The 17,841-nt window shown below is 42.0% G+C and overlaps 1 protein-coding gene across 1 annotated transcript in view; it reads left to right on the forward strand.

Moving 5' to 3' along the window:
* Window positions 1-17,841, forward strand: part of LOC104403806 (neurexin-3) — a gene marked incomplete at its 3' end in the record, with an annotated part of 198,187 nt that overhangs the window by 7,938 nt on the left and 172,408 nt on the right. The window lies entirely within an intron of this gene.

Here is a 17,841-nt window from a genome sequence, read left to right on the forward strand (position 1 = left end):
CTAGACATTAAAGCAATAAACATTAAAAAGAAGATAAATGGCCTTTGATTACTAAGCAGCATTTTTGGACTTAAAAATCATAATCAGAAACTTATTTAGGATATTTTTAAGGGCCTGGATTTCACCTAGGAATATAGTTAGATGTAAATTTTCCAGGAAGATAGAGAGTTAGAATAAACCAGAAAAATAAAGTTACATGTAGCATAAAATATATGTGTAAATTATATGAGGAGAATGCAGCAAGAGGGTATAATGAAGTAGCATGTGGACTTGTGGTATACTGTGTTAGTTAGTAAATCCCAGCAGCAGTTTCTGCGTTCGTCAGGAACAGTTAGCTGGCGCAGTTGTTGTTCAGCTATTATGCCCTGCAGTCAGCTTTTGTCATCTTTCCTATCTCTTCTAACAGAATTGTGATAATCACCGTCAGTAATGTTGATACAGACATTGACATATCCAAAATGTGCTATAGAAAGCTTACTGAAAAGCAACGTTAAGTTTTCTGTCAGTCAACTTCTTAGTCTGGAGTAAGAGTTTCTTGCAAGAGTTTTCTCCCTAATGGTGGTAATACCGTTTTTCACAGGGTGTGGCTGGGTGGGTCCAAGTCGTTTGCAGCCTGGAGGGTTGTCATAATATCCTCGTTATATGAATGTTTAATATCAGGGGGAAGGTGGAGCTGAGTTTTCAGACAGGAGTCATGGAAACGGCGATGCTGAGCTAGATGATGTTCTATGGCTGTAACTGCCTGACAAGTTACCATCCTGCTGATTCTCAACTCGTGGTGTTGGGGGTTGTATGTTATGTGCCAGTCCTTCGATGCGAGCAATGGCTGTCAGAGTCTGGAGCTGCTCCCTTGCCTGACCTCTGGATTAGTTAAGGGGATGCACATATGCTGGAAAAGAAAATGTGAGCATCTCACATAGTGAATCTGCCTCGCTGAATATAAACTGTCACACACAGATCGAATCCTTCTGTTTTCATCTGTAGAGCCTTGGGCCTGATTTTTGTAGGCACTGAGCATCCCAGTTTGATTGAAATAAAGAGGAGATACAGCTTCTTAGTGTCTCTTTAAATCAGGATCTTAATTTTATTTATGGATGCTCTGAACATAACACTTAGCCGAGGCCATTTTTATGTGTGCTTTAAGTCAAGCCAATAGAGCAGAGAAAGCGGTGACAAGAAAATCTTCAGCAGCTTTGTTATTTATATAATCATTTGTATTCTATTAGCTAGCACAATGTGCTAAGAGCTGCTTACATAGCAGTCCTGGGCTCATAATGCTCTGTGAGAAGAAAAACCCAAGCAACCACTTAAGAATGAGAGGGAGAGGAAGAAAACAGATAATCAGAATGTACCTTGTAATCTTCGCTTGACTAGGCAGTGACAGAAGTTGTGTTTGAGCAGCTGTCTTGACTTAATACAGGCTGGTGCTGGCTGGATTTGGGCTATAGTCTGCTTAATAGCAGTCTACGCTTAGTGGTGGTCCAGTGGTGCTTTCACCTGCTGTGAAAATATGCCGAAAATGTACCTTACCTGGCCTCTGAGGTCAAATCCACTATACGCTATTCACTAAACATCAGTGTAGCGCAGGGCTGTCGGGGGTGCACCTGGAAGTGAGATGAATGGAAAAATGTAATATTTCAAATGGGAAGCCATGAAACTAATTAGCACTTTGTGTTTCATTCCTCCATACCCCTTAGGCCGCTGGATGAATTACCACAGGTGTCACTAGGAAGCATAAGGAAACTGACTATTGCACTTTTCCTCATTCGGGTTTTGGCAAGCAGAGGTGACAGGGAGCTGCAATTAATGGAGAAAGAGCAGCACTTAAAGGACTGTCAGAATCGTGATAAAATCCAGAAGTGCTGCCAACACTGACACCTGCACAGATCAGGGTCTGACCAAAATAGATAGCCTGTGTAGGCTGAGAAGGGTTCTTGTTACTCCCAGACATCAAAGCAGGCAGTGCTTTCATTAAGTGGAGCTTCGGATGAGTCGAGCAGAAAGTAGTTTGCCTTGTGAAATTCCTCACAGAGTTGTTTTCCTCTTCTTTCCTTTGTTAGGGATGAAAACACTGATGGCAAAGGTAGCAGGATCAACCTGAGATCCACCTGGAATTAGGGGATGGTTCTTTTGAATGTTTTCTTTCTGTTTACTTCTGAAATGCCAGGGTATAACTATGTAATGCAATGCAGCATGGTATGAAAGAAACCTGAGGTGGCTTGAGAAAGCTAGAGCACCTGTGGGGATCGGACTGCCCCCCAGCAGCAGCCAGCTTTGATCCTTGAAGAGGCAGAAATGTGTTAGTGCAGTGCTTATGTGCCTATAATGTTTCTAGTTCCAGAACTGACGACAGGGAACTTGTCTCTCCGCATAGCATGGCAGTGTATTTTTTAAATCAATTGCTGTAAGTTATGTTTTAAAATTCTTTCTGTGGACAAGAAGAATGCTCGGCTTCTGATCAGCCAGTACTGGAGGAGCTTGAGCTGTTACGAAAAATATTTTGAATTAATAAACAGAGGGGTAAGATAGACCTTAATAGCAAATATTGTTCCTTTAAGTTTATGCTTTCTAGTAAAGTAATGCTCTTTTTTCCTACCAGAGTCATAGCTGAGTAATCACCTGTTCCCAGAAGCATAGTGTATCCCAAGTGGATTGCACTGCTGTTTGTAATGGGGAAGAACATCTTGCCAAGGCCTGTACTGATCTCTTGAAAGTGTTAAAGCAGAAGAGTCCATTCCTACTCCTCTGCATTCATTTAAGACTTCCTTGAGAGATGTCTCAGTTTCCTAGGAAGGCAAAGGGTTGATGCAGGCTTTGGGGTGAAACTTTAAGCCTTCCCCCTGTAATCTCTCTTTCTTCATCTGGACTGCATCAGTCTCCCAGTGCAGCAACAAAACTGCTCACATGGGAGTGAAGAGGGCTCCTTGAGTGGAGCATTGCCTTTCCACTTCCTCTGAGATGACATGCAGCTGCTGAAGTGCCATGGGATGGAATGCCTAATGACCCTCTCTGCCCTTTTGCAGCTGGTAAGGACTTCTCTGCTTAGCTGGGGTTGGTAGGAGGAGGGGGACCTCTGACAGAGTAGACACTTCATGTGGTCAAAGTCTAAGCCTTGACTAAGGAGGAATTGGAATGTGTGAGAGTGTGCTTCTGGAAAGGAACCAAGGGTCTTGGGGCTTTTCTGCTGCAGTATCTAAATAAGCTGTGGTGAAAGTAACCATGTTTTCTTTGGATTGTCTAAGCTAATGTTTCCTCCTTTGACCACAGAACAGATTCTCCTGCCTCTTCTTTTCCTTGTGGCTACTAGTTCTGATTGAAGAGATTTCACGAAGTTGCTAGCAGTAATATAACTAAATCATAAATCCAAGTGCTGAATGTGTAGTTCAGGTTGTTGTGTTGGTGGTATTATTATAATTATTATTATTTTTCTTCATTTTCATCAGAATTAAAGGGCCCCAGTGTCTGGTAGCACTGTTTGTTTTACATTTCCCTGTGGCCATCTTGGCAGTATTGCAGTATACCTGACTGTTATGAGGAAACAAGACTGGAAAATAGAAGTAACATTTTTCATGAAAATTTAAAAGGCAGAACATGCAAATAGGGCACACACAGACATCAAATGTGGACGTTGCACTGTATTTGCATAAAATCTAAGGCTTTCTGGAACTTCACCCTTAAATTGTTCCAGAGGAACTCCGAAGGGGGAAGCTGATGTATTTCCTATCGTGGAGGAAACCAGGTGTAGAAATAGGGTAGGAGGAGGTACAGAAACACATCTGAGGCAAGTGAGCAGAAACATTTTTTTAATGGCTGTCAGGGAAGGACTGACATTGCTTTAAGAGTCAGCGAATGTATGAAATGGTGGAAAGGGAGAAGGATCCATTAATAGTTCTTAAGGACACCCATATGGCCAGAAGGACAAGAAAGATAATGACAAAACAGCTATGTATTGCATATACTGGAGAGTCTCAGGGAGAAGGTTCCAGTGATCAGGGTGGAGATAGAGAGTGGCTGGGTGGGAAATATAGCTGTATAAGCAAAGAGGGAAAACTGGATTTTGATCTCCAGTCACTAGGGAAAGGAGGTAATCAGAGTATTTTCTAGGCTCTATTAGGGAGCCAGCCGTTCAGATTTGATTTACTTGGAGCAGTACTTTGATGATACAGATGGAGGTGCTTTAGAAGAGCTGAAGGTGGTCCCTGGAGAATGGATATGCATGAGAGAATTTATGAAAACTTCACATTTTTCTATCAATGCTTTATTAAAATCTCAATTCTGGAAAATGTTGATTAGTACTAACAGCTTGATGGAAGCAGTGAGGTTTGCATATGGGTGGAATATGGCAGAAATTATTGCAGGGGTCAGGCACCATCTGGCCGTGATGGGAGAAAGCTGTGAAAGCTTAGATCATTTCTGCCTGAAATTTAACTGCTAGGAGCCAGATTTCTAAATGGTTCATGAGTGTGCCCAGTTGCTGTATGTACATTTCGGATGCTCTCTACAAGCCAGGTCTTTTTCAGGCCTGTTTGCATGTGTAAAGATGGTGTGATTTCTGTTTTTTTTCTGGTTCGATTGTCACACTGGGGAAGAGGCTGAAGATGCCTAAAGGGCTGAAGCCTGAAGGGCTAAAACACAGACGCAGGGAAGAACAGTCCAATTGTGAAGAGGGCATATGGAGGAAGTTGCAGCTGTAAGCCTAAAAGCTTTTGGGTGCCCAAGATGCCCTCCCACAGCACTGATTTAACAGACTCAGGAATACGTAAAAGGACAATCAGGAATCAACAGTGTGGGGAATTTCACTGGTGCATTGTGGAGGAAGTTACCACATGAATGGCACTAATTGCCCACACAAGTTGGTCCTACATTGCTGCTCCAGCTGCTCTATTGTGTTTGGACCACTCTATTTCCTATCTGTATTACTTAGTGAATTTAATATTCATAAAAGAAAGGGAGGGGCTAGTAGTACTTCATAGAAGCAGGCAAAGCATGGCCAAAGGCTGATTATGATTCCTCTCCTCAAAATATGTCTTGTTCTTAATCTTGGTCTCCCCTTACTGTGCCAGAGCATCACCCCAAATTGCCCTGCTGATTATAGCATCAGCAAATGGTTTAGGTTGGAACGGACCTTAAAAATCATCTAATTGCAGTCCCCCCCTGGGCAGGGACACCTTCCGTTAGACCAGGTTGCTCAAAGCCTCGTCCAACTTGGCCTTGGACATTTCCAGTGGGGGGGCATCCACAACTTCTCTGGGAAACCTGTGCCGGTGTCTCACCACGATCTTGATTCTTAAGCTTCCAGATGCAGAAACATGTAGTTTTTGGTTGCCCCTCACTCTTAGATTTCCAATTGCATTACTACTGCTGGATCAACCTCTGATTGCATTACGACTGCTGGTTGATCAACCTCCTGCTGCAGCTCTAGGCTGTGTGAGAGTCAGGGATGCCTGTGCATTTTCTCTGTGCTATCTGCAGAGCGTTCAGCACAAGGCCTTCATCGTATTTTTGAGTGCCCTTGTTGTGAAAACATAACAACACAGTGGCTAAGGAGACACAACAGGGGAGATGTTGGCCAACGTTTCGAGCAGCTCCTGCTCAAATTCATGAAGGAAATAAAAAAATTCAAACCATATTTCGGGAAAGGTTTATTTTAGAGGTAGGAATGGAGGCACTCGGAAACTGAGAGCAATATGATAGACGGCAAGATGCTGAGAGAATCCTGAATAGACCAATAATGGGGAGGATGATAGTATTTTCTCATCAAGTAATGCTTATAAGCTTCGTTCCTGGGCTTGTTTGCATTTTGTATTTCTATATTAGCTCAGAGTCAGAAGGGATATATGGTTGGGCATTAGAACATTAGGCTGACTGCTGGCTGACAACATATATTGGATGCTTAGGCATGAATCCTGCAAGGTACGCAGAATACCTTGTGCTTTCTGGTATGAGTATGGGACATGACATGAAGCCAAAGAGAGCAAGAGGATCTTTAAACTGAGCGTCTGAAAGCTGGAGCACCCTACCCGTCTATCTCTGGGCTTTTAGACAGTGCTGAAAAAGAAACAATGCTTTGAGAAAATTGTTTTTGAACAAACTTTTTTATCTTACCAGAGGAACTTCTATTGCCCTGCTAGACCTCTGTGGTGCTGCCAGAAGGAGCGGCATTGTGCCTCCTTTGTTTTGCTTGCCTGTATGTTTACATGTGCACACCATTCTGTGGTCATAAAAGACTGGATCACACCAGCCTCTTTCCTCAGAAATAACTACTAGAGTGAAAATTACCCTACACACAAGTGTAGGAGAAAACGTATAATACCGCTTACATCAAACCAGGCATAAGTAAATTAACTCTTCTATGGTTCATGGTCCCAATACTAACATTTAGCAGAGTGATGAATGTCAACCTCTCTGTGGAAGACACTTGATTCAATTGATTTTGCTAGTGACTTTTTTAGGGAATCATTTAGCAAGGATGGGAGAGAAGAGGAATGTTTCTGTGAAGCAAAGCCAAGGCAGCCATTCCAACACAGTCTATGGCCATACGGTGGACCAGGAAGCAAAGAAGAGAGAGGGTGTAGATTTCTATGCAAGTGTCTATGAGTCATGGGAGATGAAAGATCAGAAGTAAGCTTTTATTATGCAGGTGGAAGCATGCAGAGAGAAAGGCATCCTGTGCTACAGTAACACAATGACAACATTTTACAATTAACTCACCTGAAGGAATTTAGGCATAGAGGAACAAACTACCTAGCTTGTTCCTTTTCAATACTCTCTTGAGCGAATTTCCCTTACCTCTGCCACTTCCTAAACACCAAGAAAGTACAATATCCCAGACTGAGCTCCCAGGAGAAGTACAGATCAGAATGTTCCAGTCAGTTTGACATGGCAAATGAATGTTTTTGGTTTTGAAGTATATTTTCTTAGTGTCTGATTTTATTTTATTTTTCTTCCCTAAATTATGATTATTTTTAATGAAAAGGATCTCACACAGAAAATCCAGTGATGCAGTTTGGTGCACCGTGACCCCATACTTAGTAAATACACTAACTAAAAACCTAATTCATAATGATGAATAATCTGAGGTAATAGGACACTTTGTCTCAACAGTTCAGTTGGTGGCTTTTGCAAAGCAGCCTCAGAGATTCTGGCGTCTTTTAAACCATCAGCTAAAATACAGTACCAAGGGGAGTAAATGTCATTATCTGCTGCTTTTGGATGCTACAACTAAGGCACAGAAGTGATGTGACTTGGTCAACATCATACAGCCTGCCATTGGTAGAGTAGTAGATAAGAGGGACATCTTACCTATTGCTCTTTCTTTTTGCTGTTCCTTCTGGCAGGAAAAGCTGATGTCTTCAGTATAGTGTAAGAGTCACAACTAACTAATGTTCTTAGTGGAGAATACTAGATGTTCCTGGAATTACTGCAACCTTGTTTTTCTGGGGAATTTTCTTCTTTACCAGTAGTATTTACCAATTTCTTCTTGGTTTATCCTTGGTTTCTTTATACATTCCTGTCAAGCTGACAAGGGGATGAGTGTAAAAAAACATCTTTGGAAGATTGCACAGAGCATATGTAGGTTATGTTAAAAGCACATCTTAACTTGCCAGCTGGAGTGTTGTGGATAGGTATGAAATGCCCCCCTACTTTCTCTTAAGACTCAGCCCAGGTGATGAAATGAAGGAAAAATCCAGAACAGACACTACTTCCAAGCTATCTAAGTAGCTGAGGTTGAGGCTGGGGACTGTTCAAATGAAGATCAGTCCTGCACAAACAGTTGTTGCAGGTCATTTTCGAAAGCGAGCAAGTTCTGATGGTTTTATTTTTCTCTGCTTTGTGCTGTTTCTCAATCCAAGATACTATGAATTGCATCATAAGTATTGTGTATCTTAGGAGATTTCTTCCACATCTGACCAGAATGGGAAATGATCTTTCAGTTATGGATCCAGTTAAAACTTAAACTTCTGCTGGATTTGGGGAGACCCTTTAATGAAATACATGCCACTCTGCGCATTCCAGGGATTAATATTTCACTTTCTCATGTTCTCACATATTTAGTAAGGGTCAATGACCTGACCCACAGGAACAGTCTTGTAGGGTGTATTAATGTGTTGCCAGTGCTGCAGATCTGCTTTAACCAGGGAGTTATTCAAAATCTCCTTTCCTTACATAGCTTAGACCTTGCCTACCCTACAGAAGAAAGGTTTCTGCTAGTATTATTGCCTTGTCTCGTGCACGACAGGGGAAATAACTTTGTCAGCTTGGCTAATTTGCATCTATAGCAAGACTTTTTGCTGGCATAATGATATTGGATAGGGTTTGTTGCAAAATAACATAAGCAAATCTCAATTACAGATTGATCTCTTTCATCAAATGTTTCTGACCACATAGGCAGTGGAAGAGTAATGTACTCTTGACAAGTCTGTAGAAAGTTTATTCATGATCTGTCCATATACCCATGGAAAGTATTCCTGTTAAACAGGTAAACAATTTAAAATTGCCTCATAAAATTAGTCTTTAGTGAAGGAATATGAGTATGAAAATGAAGTACTAGAATTAATTTACAATTAGAAATACATGGGAGGTCCAAAGACAGGAGTTGAAGTTTCAACTGACTTTGCAATGGGAGGTGGAGGAGATGTTATTTTATCATCTGTGTACTAAAACAATCACTAGGCTCCTAAAATTGTTTCTTTAATGAACTTCGTAAAGCAAAGGCTCTAGAATCCTACAGCACAATGAATCTGGAAGTGCAAACAGTTTGGATTTTTTTTTCCATAGCTCTGTCCACAAATTAAACAAATACAGGTTCTAGTTAAGATGACATTTATTACAATATAGTATCTTGTTCTCAGGAACTCTTTTCAGTGGGCAGACAGCAACTTGCAGGTGTTCTACGTCAGTCCCAGTACACACGTTTTGTTGGAGGATTAATTTAAAGGATAATTCACATACCAGCAGTTCAGTGGCATGAAATCCTAAAGTTACTGCACTCTTGGAAAGTTTACAAAAGTAATTAATGACCAAAGTCTGATTAGTAAAGTATGCATGTAGATTGAGAATATGTTTTAAAGCAACCATAGATGAGCAAACTGAAACTTTCTATGCAGAATGCATAAGAGGCATCTTTTTGCAGGGCTATTTGAACTACATACAGCCACCATGCTCATAAGCTGAAGAGAATCCATGGAGCTAGAACAGAGCATGGTGTAACCCAGTCTGACTGAGACAGGTACCTTGGGAGGGTATCAGCAGCAGAGGTTGGTGTCACCAGTGGGCAATGTAGCCAGCAGGCTGGTGTGTTGCACCAGTAACAGAGCACTCCACTGAATATCAACTGAGCCATCCACACGTGTCCCTCAGTCCTGGTGCTAGGGCCATCTGTGCTTGCTTTGAGGCAGGACTATCAGGAGCAGGCTTTGCTTTCCTGCATAATGAACCTGATCTTGCTGAGCTCTGTACCTGTAAGGGATGTGCCATGTGCTGTTGTTCAGAAAATGAGAGTGTTTACAGGTGTAGAAATATATTGGCAAATTTAGAACATGTAATGGGGATTGGAGCAATATAGCTTGTGCTTTGGGTATATAATAAAGGTAATTAGCAAACCAGGCCCTGAAGAATCAAAATATTAAAGCAGCAATCCTTGCACACGTATATGACCTAATCCATCTGCATTCAAGAATGAGCAGAGTAAGACAGGATACACAGAGTATTGATAGACAAACATAGCTGAGTCCAAAGTCATCAGCAGAGCAGTGGTGATACTCACAGAGGGTTATTGCAGGAAAGATTTCTGCCTGTCTTTGTCTTACTCCATTAGCCAAGCATGGTCCCATCCTACTGGATCCTGTAATCTTAACTTTCATAGAATCATAGAATGGTTTGGGTTGGAAAGCACCTTAAGATCATCTAGTTTCAACCCCCCTGCCATAGGTAGGGATGCCTCACACTAGACCCTGTCATGCAAGGCTCGGTTCAACCTGGCCTTGAACATCCAGGGATGGAGCATTTACCACTAACTTTGTCTGTCCAAAGCCTGGCATTCTTAGCTTATGATGAAAGTAAATGAGCTGGTTTTGCTTTGCTTGGCTTTGTAGTTCACTAAGCTTAGTAAACTCTTGGTTTGGGTGAATACTGAGAAAAAAGATGCACTTTTGTTTGTTGCTCCTTATGCTGCATTAAAGAGATTGCTAAGGATCAATCTTATACTGTCAGGTAGAAATAAACAAGAGTAGTTTTGGAGAGTCAGGACCTGCCATATGCTAATATTAATAAAGTTATAGGAGAGAGAGAAATTGCAAAGCTGTGCTGTTTATGTATAGGTGTACAAAAGAGGCACTTTCGGTCTAGGAGTGAGCAGCATGCTCATCACAAAGGAAGATGAAGAGAGAATGTACTTATTTTTTTGCATGTAGGGTTTGAAAGCTTCGTAGGCAGAGTTAATAACATTGACCATGCACAGCTTAATATATTCTCCAGTGCTCTGACTTTTCATGTAGCTGTAACAGTGATAAGAAAAGCACCTTTCCTGTGGTATTTGAGTACCTGCTCCAAGCTCAAGAATTAAAAGAGCTCTGCTCCCTGTGTAACTGTATCCCCCAACATACTTTCTTCTAATGAAGCCAGTTATGCTTCTTTTGAAAATACCTGCTGCCTTTACCAGCAGGAAGGTTAGAGGCTAGAACTTCTTCTAACTTAGCCCCATTTCAGTCTGACTTTGGGGCCACTAGCAAATCCTCAGCCTTCTGGGTATTAACTTTTTCTCCTGTTAGTATTTTAGTTTTATTGCAGTCTTCAAATGCGGAGTGCCGAGCTGCAAACATTATACTCTAACTGTGCTTTCAGGTAGATTGTGGTCATTCAACGGTGGTGTGCAAGGGCTGGATCTAGATTTTTAGAACTTTAATTAGAGGGGGGATCTTGGCTGTAGTAGTTTATTTTCTCTTGACAAGTATCATCTCCTTGGGAGCAGCAATCACTGTATAAATCTTGTTGCCTGACCCAAAAGGCCAGACTATTGCTACGAAATGCAAATGTGTGTTTGTACTGTGGGTGATGATGGAAGACGGGGCTGCTGCTACCCACCGTAAAAAAACCAGGCTACTGCAGCTGGCAACAAGGGAGGCAAGAAAGGGTGCTGATGTTTGAATGTTGAGTGAGTGGTCTGGTCCACCACTCCTCTGTAGCAGTGAGCCAGCTAACTGTCATGTGAGTAGGAAAGGAAGAGGCAGGCAACTAATGGGCAACAGTTGTTACTTGAACTGTGTGGAAAAAGCAGTGAGCTCAATATGACACAAACAGATTTTGTGTTGTCTCTGATTTTCTTTCTGTTCTAATTCTTTGTCATTGCTGCTCTCTGATTTTGGTCTACTATTGATGTTGTCTGTTGCACAGAATATCTGTGCTTTGGGATTGTTTACTCTCCCTCCGTACTTTAAACTGCAAAGGCAGAATCCATTTAGTTCAGAATTAACCATGTGTTTATCTAGATTCCTAAGCAATTCAATATGAATAATACAGGTATAGTGAAAGATGAAGTTTAAGCTCCAAGTTGCTTAACACAAGATTTTATACTCTTGGAGCTACAGTTCCGTAAGTGGAGATGTTAGAAATGGTAACATCAGAGCTCAGAGATGAGTTAAGGTCTGCCCCTCGCCCCTGCTTCTTTTAGTTATTTATATGTAGATGTAATAGCACATGAGATAAATGGTGTTTATTTTAACAGGTCTTAGGGGAACATCAGGAGGATTGCTATGTTGCATACCATGCTACTGGTGACTTCATATCACCAGAAGGGGGAAAACTCAAATGCTCCTACTTCCTGAGCACACATCTTAGCACCTGAGCACTTAACTGATGCTTCAGGGAGAGCATCAGTTACCAGCAGCTGATGGCACAAAACTGAACAGTAACAACTGCATCCAGGAAAGCAGTGATCTGTAGTGTGCGAGTCACCAAGCTCCTGTGGCCAGAGTGGAAATGACTGAGCAGTAGTGTCTCACTTCTAGTGTTACCCAAGAGGTAACTGAGTGGTGCCAGTAAAGCTTTCTTACTGTGTCAGTATTAGCAAGCAGAGGGAACACAGAGGTTTAGGAATAGTGGCAGAGATGAAAAATGGCATTTAGAAATGGGGCTTGAGAATGGCATAATCATTCCTGTTAAATCTGTGCCTTTCTTTCTGGTTATTAGCCATTTTAAGTGGAATGGGTTTTGCATCTAGAACAAGTCTCTGAACAGATGATTAGTGGTTTTATCTGTAATAACTTTACATTTTATAGAACCCTGCTAGGAGTACACATCTGGTGAGCCAAGCTATTTAAAGCTGTGTTAATTCTGTTAATTGCTCTATGTTTATTTGGATTGCTGGCACCTGCGGGCTTTAGGATAATGTGTGTAGGGTATATTCTCTCCGTCTTTCTAGCTGAGAAAAATGGAGAGGACCATTTCCTCAGCTAGGAACAGCAACCTTGGCAGAACATCCTGGCTGGATTGGTTGTCCTTGAGATTCCCTCTTTTACTACAGCTGATTGCAGTGAGATGCCAGCCAGAGGCAAGATGTTCCTTTGATCGGGGCAGGAGGTAGGCGACAATCTGCTTTTGCATGCACTTGCCATCATCAGGCAGTAGCAGCAACAGGGAACAAAGCCAGTGATTTTCAGAAATCTGATCAAGTCCATCCCATTCTGATCCTGCTTCTCAGCTGCCTTCCAGTGTTCATTTTCCAGTTTGGTTTTGGTTGTGAAGTGCTCCAGTGGGTTTCAAGCTCTGAACAGATGTGAAGATAAGTATGCTGATGCTTTCTGAACTTTTGTCAGAGAAGATACCTGGCAGTGGAATTTGGAACATTTGAGGTGACTAAAACATTGCTGTGAGATGCTAGGAGGGCAGCTCAGTTTTTTCATGTTTGCAGCTGGATTGGACAAACCACTGGGAAAATCTTTTCACCAGTCTTTTGCTCTTGTACCTCTGGGTTTATTCTCACATGGGGAAGCAAAGGGTTTCACTTCCATTGTTAACTGCTGACTTAAAAGTGCAGCAGAACCTAAGAAAGGCTTGATACTTGGAGGCTTTTAACTAATATGAGCTCAGTATGGTGGCTATTCTGGTTTATGTAGGTGCCAGTTCTCTCTCAGATCTCTGATGTGGGTTTCAGTCTATGCTTCAACTTAGGCAATGCTAGGGCATCGTCCCAACAAACCAGGTGGTTGATTAAGAACTGTTCACACTCTGTTACATGTTTTATGGCTGTCTTCAAAACTGCAATTTTTCTTGAGAAGACCAGTGAGAAGTTAGGGTGACATCTGTCCTTCTGATACTGATGATGTGACCACAGTTGGGGTTTCTGCAGCTGCTTTGTAACCCTTCATGGGCACTGGCTAAGTTAGATGTTGCTTGTAACCTCCCAAAGTAGATTCCTACCCAGTGGATGGACTGCCACATCACCCATCTCGAATGTGTAAAGAAGTATAAAAAGAACCACCTGTAGCACAGGGGAAAGCTTTCTCAAAGCTTAACAAACCATGATTCTTGTGACTTGTCACTCTTAGAGGACAAGACTGCTGTGTTTGTCATCTCTCTCAAGTAGAAGCTGTTACTGGGGATGTTAATTTCATTTATTCTAGCCAGGTAATGGTTAAGCAATCAGTTGCAATATTAAAATACTTGGAAATCAGTTGCAAAGAAAAGCTCAGGAATAGTATATGCTGTTCCTATATTTAAGAATGGGTTCTCTGCAGCTTCAGTGGTCAGCCAACCAGGGAAGCTGTCAGTTGAGCACTTTTCTCCAATTCCACAGCTTATATTCCAGGGCTGATTTATCCTGAAATTGCCTTCATCTGAGATAACAAGAAGACAGAATGCCTCTGTTCTCCTTTACCTAAGCTTGGTGTGCCTGCTTCAATCTCTCCTTGTTTGAGCTTGCTTCCTACTATTCGTGACTGCATGCTAGGACATCACATAGAAATGCAGCGTTGTCACTTCCTCCATCTTCTGCACTTTTTTTCTTAATATGCATTTCTAGTATGCTCTCTTAATTAGCATATGCTTGGCCCTTCTGGCTTCAGGCTAGTTTTCATGTTTACAACCTCTGTGACACATTTTGTTAGAACTTCACAAATCATATATCACAGGAGAAATTAATTATGCATGTAACTTATTAGGTTAATAACTTTCATCTCATTGTGAGCTTCACATAAAGTTACACATTAATAATTCAAATGGCAACTTTGACATTGAGTGTGTTTTCTAAATAATTTCTTCTGTCCCTTCTCTTTGGGAGTTTTGGGTTTCTGTGGAAACTACAGCTAGTTTTAAAAAACTTGACTCCAGCTCTGTTTCCCCATTACTTGTGGAAGCTGGATTTGTTAGTGCCTCCAGTAGAGGAAGGCAAATAAGTGTTGGCGTCCCCTTTGGTTTTGCAACTGGAGCTTATGGGAAAGACTTGGTTTGTATGAGGACACCTTTTATTAAGACTAATAGAATAGTTTGGGTTGGAAGGGACCTTTAAAGGTCATCAGTGCTTAGAACCCCCATCCAACCTGACTGTGAATGTTTCCTGGGATGGGGCATCTCCCACCTCTCTGGACAACTTGTTGCAGTGTTTCACCACCCTTATGATAAAAAATTTCTTCCTTCTATCTAGCCTAAATCTCCCCTCTCCGAGGTTAAAACCATCACCTCTTGTGCTCTTGCAACAAGCCCTGCTAAAAAGTTTGCCCCCATCTTTCTTATAAGCCCCCTTACTGCTACGGTGCTATGCAGTCTCCCAAGAGCCTTCTCTTCTTCAGGCTGAACATCTCTGACTCTCTCAGGCTTTTTTCAAGAGAGTGGTGTTCCATCTCTCTGATCAACTTTCTGGCCCTTCTTTGGACTGGCTTCATCAGGTCTTTCCTGTGCTGGGGACTCCAGAGCTGGACATTATGTTCCAGGTGGGGTCTCGCCAGAGCAGAGGGGTGGGATCACATCCTTCGACCTGCTGGTCACACTTCTTTTGGTGCAGCCCAGCATACAGTTGGCTTTCTGGGCTGTGAACACCCATCATTGGCTCATGTCCTGCTTTTCGTCCACCAGCACCCCCAAGTCCTTCTTCTTGCTGTTCCCAATCCTTTCATCCTCCAGCCTGTATTGATACTGGGAGTTGCCCTGACCCAGGTGCAGCACCTTGCACTTGGCCTTGTTGAACCTCATGAGGTCCACATGAGCCCACTTCTTAAGCTTGTCTAGATCCCTCTGAGTGGCATCGTTTTCCTTAGGCATGTCAGCCACACCACTCTGCTTGGTGTTGCCTGCAAACTTTCTGAGGGTGCGCTTGACCCCCGTTTATGTCATTGATGAAGATATTAAACAGTACTAGTCCCAGTACAAATCCCTGAGGGACACCATTTGTCACCAATCTCCATCTGGACATTGAGCTGTTGACCACTACCCTCTGGATGTGATCATCCAACCAGTTGCTGATCCACTGAACAGTCCACCCACCAAATCCATATCTCTCCAGTTTAGAGAGAAGGATGTTGTAGGGATCTATGCCAAAGGCCTGTATCTGAAAACCGCCTCCTTAAATATCCAGGCAAGTCTAACAGAGCAGCTGTGTAGCAATACTCCCCTAAAACCATTTCAGAGACTGCACTTATTTGGAGTGCAGCAGATGAGCTTTGATGGTGCTGCCAAGGACTTATGGACATGGGCATTGTATTTTAATTGTGGAGGAGCTTCCTTGGATTTACTGAGGCCTCAGTAAATGTGGACAGGAGAGTTTTGGTAAAGGAAGCCTACCTTTCAAAAGTCTTTCAGTGAGGTGTCTCACCAAAAGGCTTTTCAAGAATTAAAAGAAGCAATGGGCAAAGAAAGAAGGTCCCTGAACAGAGGAAGAACTGGTTTGAAGGTAAAAACCAGAATGTAGGATGAAACAGGTAGTCTCCCATGGGAAGGCCCCAGTGGAAAAGACTTCTGAGTCCACGCTGATGTCTGAAGATTCATTAGTGGAACTATAAATCGAAAGGCATGTGGAAAGAGAAGGCATACATTCTGCTGATGTATAGTGCATCGCTTGTGTTTGTTTATTGTTTGTTTTTTTTTTTTCCCCTTTTCCCATTTAGTTTTATATTCTCTTCCCTTATTTCCCTTACTATCATCATTAGTAGTAGTGTTATTCTACTTTAATTATTAAGCTGTTCTTATCTCAACCCATGGGTTTTGCATTCTTTTGATTCTCCTCCCATCCCTCCCGGGAAGGGGGGTTTGAGTGAGTGGTTGCATGGTATTTAGTTACCAGCTGGGCTTAAACCCTGAACTGAGAACAAGACAGTATTCAAGTGAGATTGTCTGCAGAACTGCAGAGGATGACCTAGTAATGCTGAATGACTGACAAGGAAAGGTCAGATTAGATTAAATGGATGTAAGTACAAATTGAGGTATATATATTGGGAAGGAGGGAAAATAATCCCAACTTTCCATATGCAATAACGGGCTTTGAGTTGATTCTGATATTTCAGTAAAGAATTATTTGAAAATATTTGCTTGGTGGTCAGTATTGGTCAAATAAGTGCATCTAACATTAGACATTTTTAGGAAGGGAATAGAGAGCAATACAGAAAATATAATGATGTCATTAAATAAAACCATGCTGGACACTGTCATTCTGTCCTTTTGATGTCAGAAAGGGGAGAAGGGCAGCAAAGATCATCAGAGATCATGAGGGAGACATTTATACAAGGAATGGCCAAACAGACTATTGGTTTTCATAGCAAAATTGATGGAGAAAAGAGTATGATAGTGGCACAAAAAAATCATGTGTAGTGTGGGAGAGGAATCAATGGGAACTGTCATTCAGTTTCTTTTCAAATAGAGGGAGTAAGTGGCATCAAAAGACAAAGGCAGGGCAAGCTTTAGAAAAAAACCCCAACCCAAAACCCAACTCCCCAAAAAATCTGACAGCAATTAAAGTCATAGAAATCTTGTGTGGGATGTTATTGTGACTGGAAAAGCTCACAGAAGAAAAATCCTTGATGGTATATAAAAATACAAAGACATCGACTTCTGTATGCAGACTCTCCCAGCCCCAAATAACTGGAGTCTGTGAAATGGTTTTAGGGCAGTATTGCTACGCAGCTGCTCTGTTAGACCTGCCTAGGTATTTAAGAATGCTTTTTTCAGATGTAGGATGCTGGTCCAATGTAATATAGAGGATTTTATGTTTAAATATTTCCTGGTGTGGCTACACTATTTCTAGGCTCTCTGTGGTATTTTCAAGTAGATACTCCATTTGCTTTGCCTTAGGTTAATTACAGTGTGCTGCAACCCATCGGGGCCATGATGCGCATAACCCCTTCATTGCAAGTATTGCATATAAGGTAATGTTCCCGAAGGCTTTCATGCAGCTGAGGGGGAAGGCAGCTGAGCAGCGGGATATCAGAGGAGCAGAGAGCCAGTTTGGTGTAAGGTCAGACATACAGGTTTGTGCAAAATTAGGCAGTAACGTGTAGATGTGGAAGTGATACACGTGTGTTGGAGAAGCAGGAGGAACAGAGGGTTCAGATGTGGTTGGAGTGCCACATATTGATTGGAGGTGTAATGATGCCCATTTGAAGGAAAACAAATGTTTGTGTGTGTCAGGCAGTCTACATTTGTGGAAGTTGCTTTAAGTTGCTTTAAGTGAAAAGGAGCAAGAAGAAGAGCTGGATGTTTGTGGAGAAATGCAAGACAGGTTGGCCTCTTTCACCATTTTTAATTATTAAGGCCCCCAAAACAATCGATCCAGAATGATGATATTAACAAGCAGAGCTGTAAAACTGCCTCTGAGCTGCATTGCAAAGGCATGTGCCTTTCAGTACTTAGTGATCGTTC

The sequence above is a fragment of the Nestor notabilis genome, unplaced genomic scaffold, assembly GCF_000696875.1.
Source record: "Nestor notabilis isolate BGI_N333 unplaced genomic scaffold, ASM69687v1 scaffold5943, whole genome shotgun sequence".
Taxonomy (NCBI): domain Eukaryota; kingdom Metazoa; phylum Chordata; class Aves; order Psittaciformes; family Psittacidae; genus Nestor; species Nestor notabilis.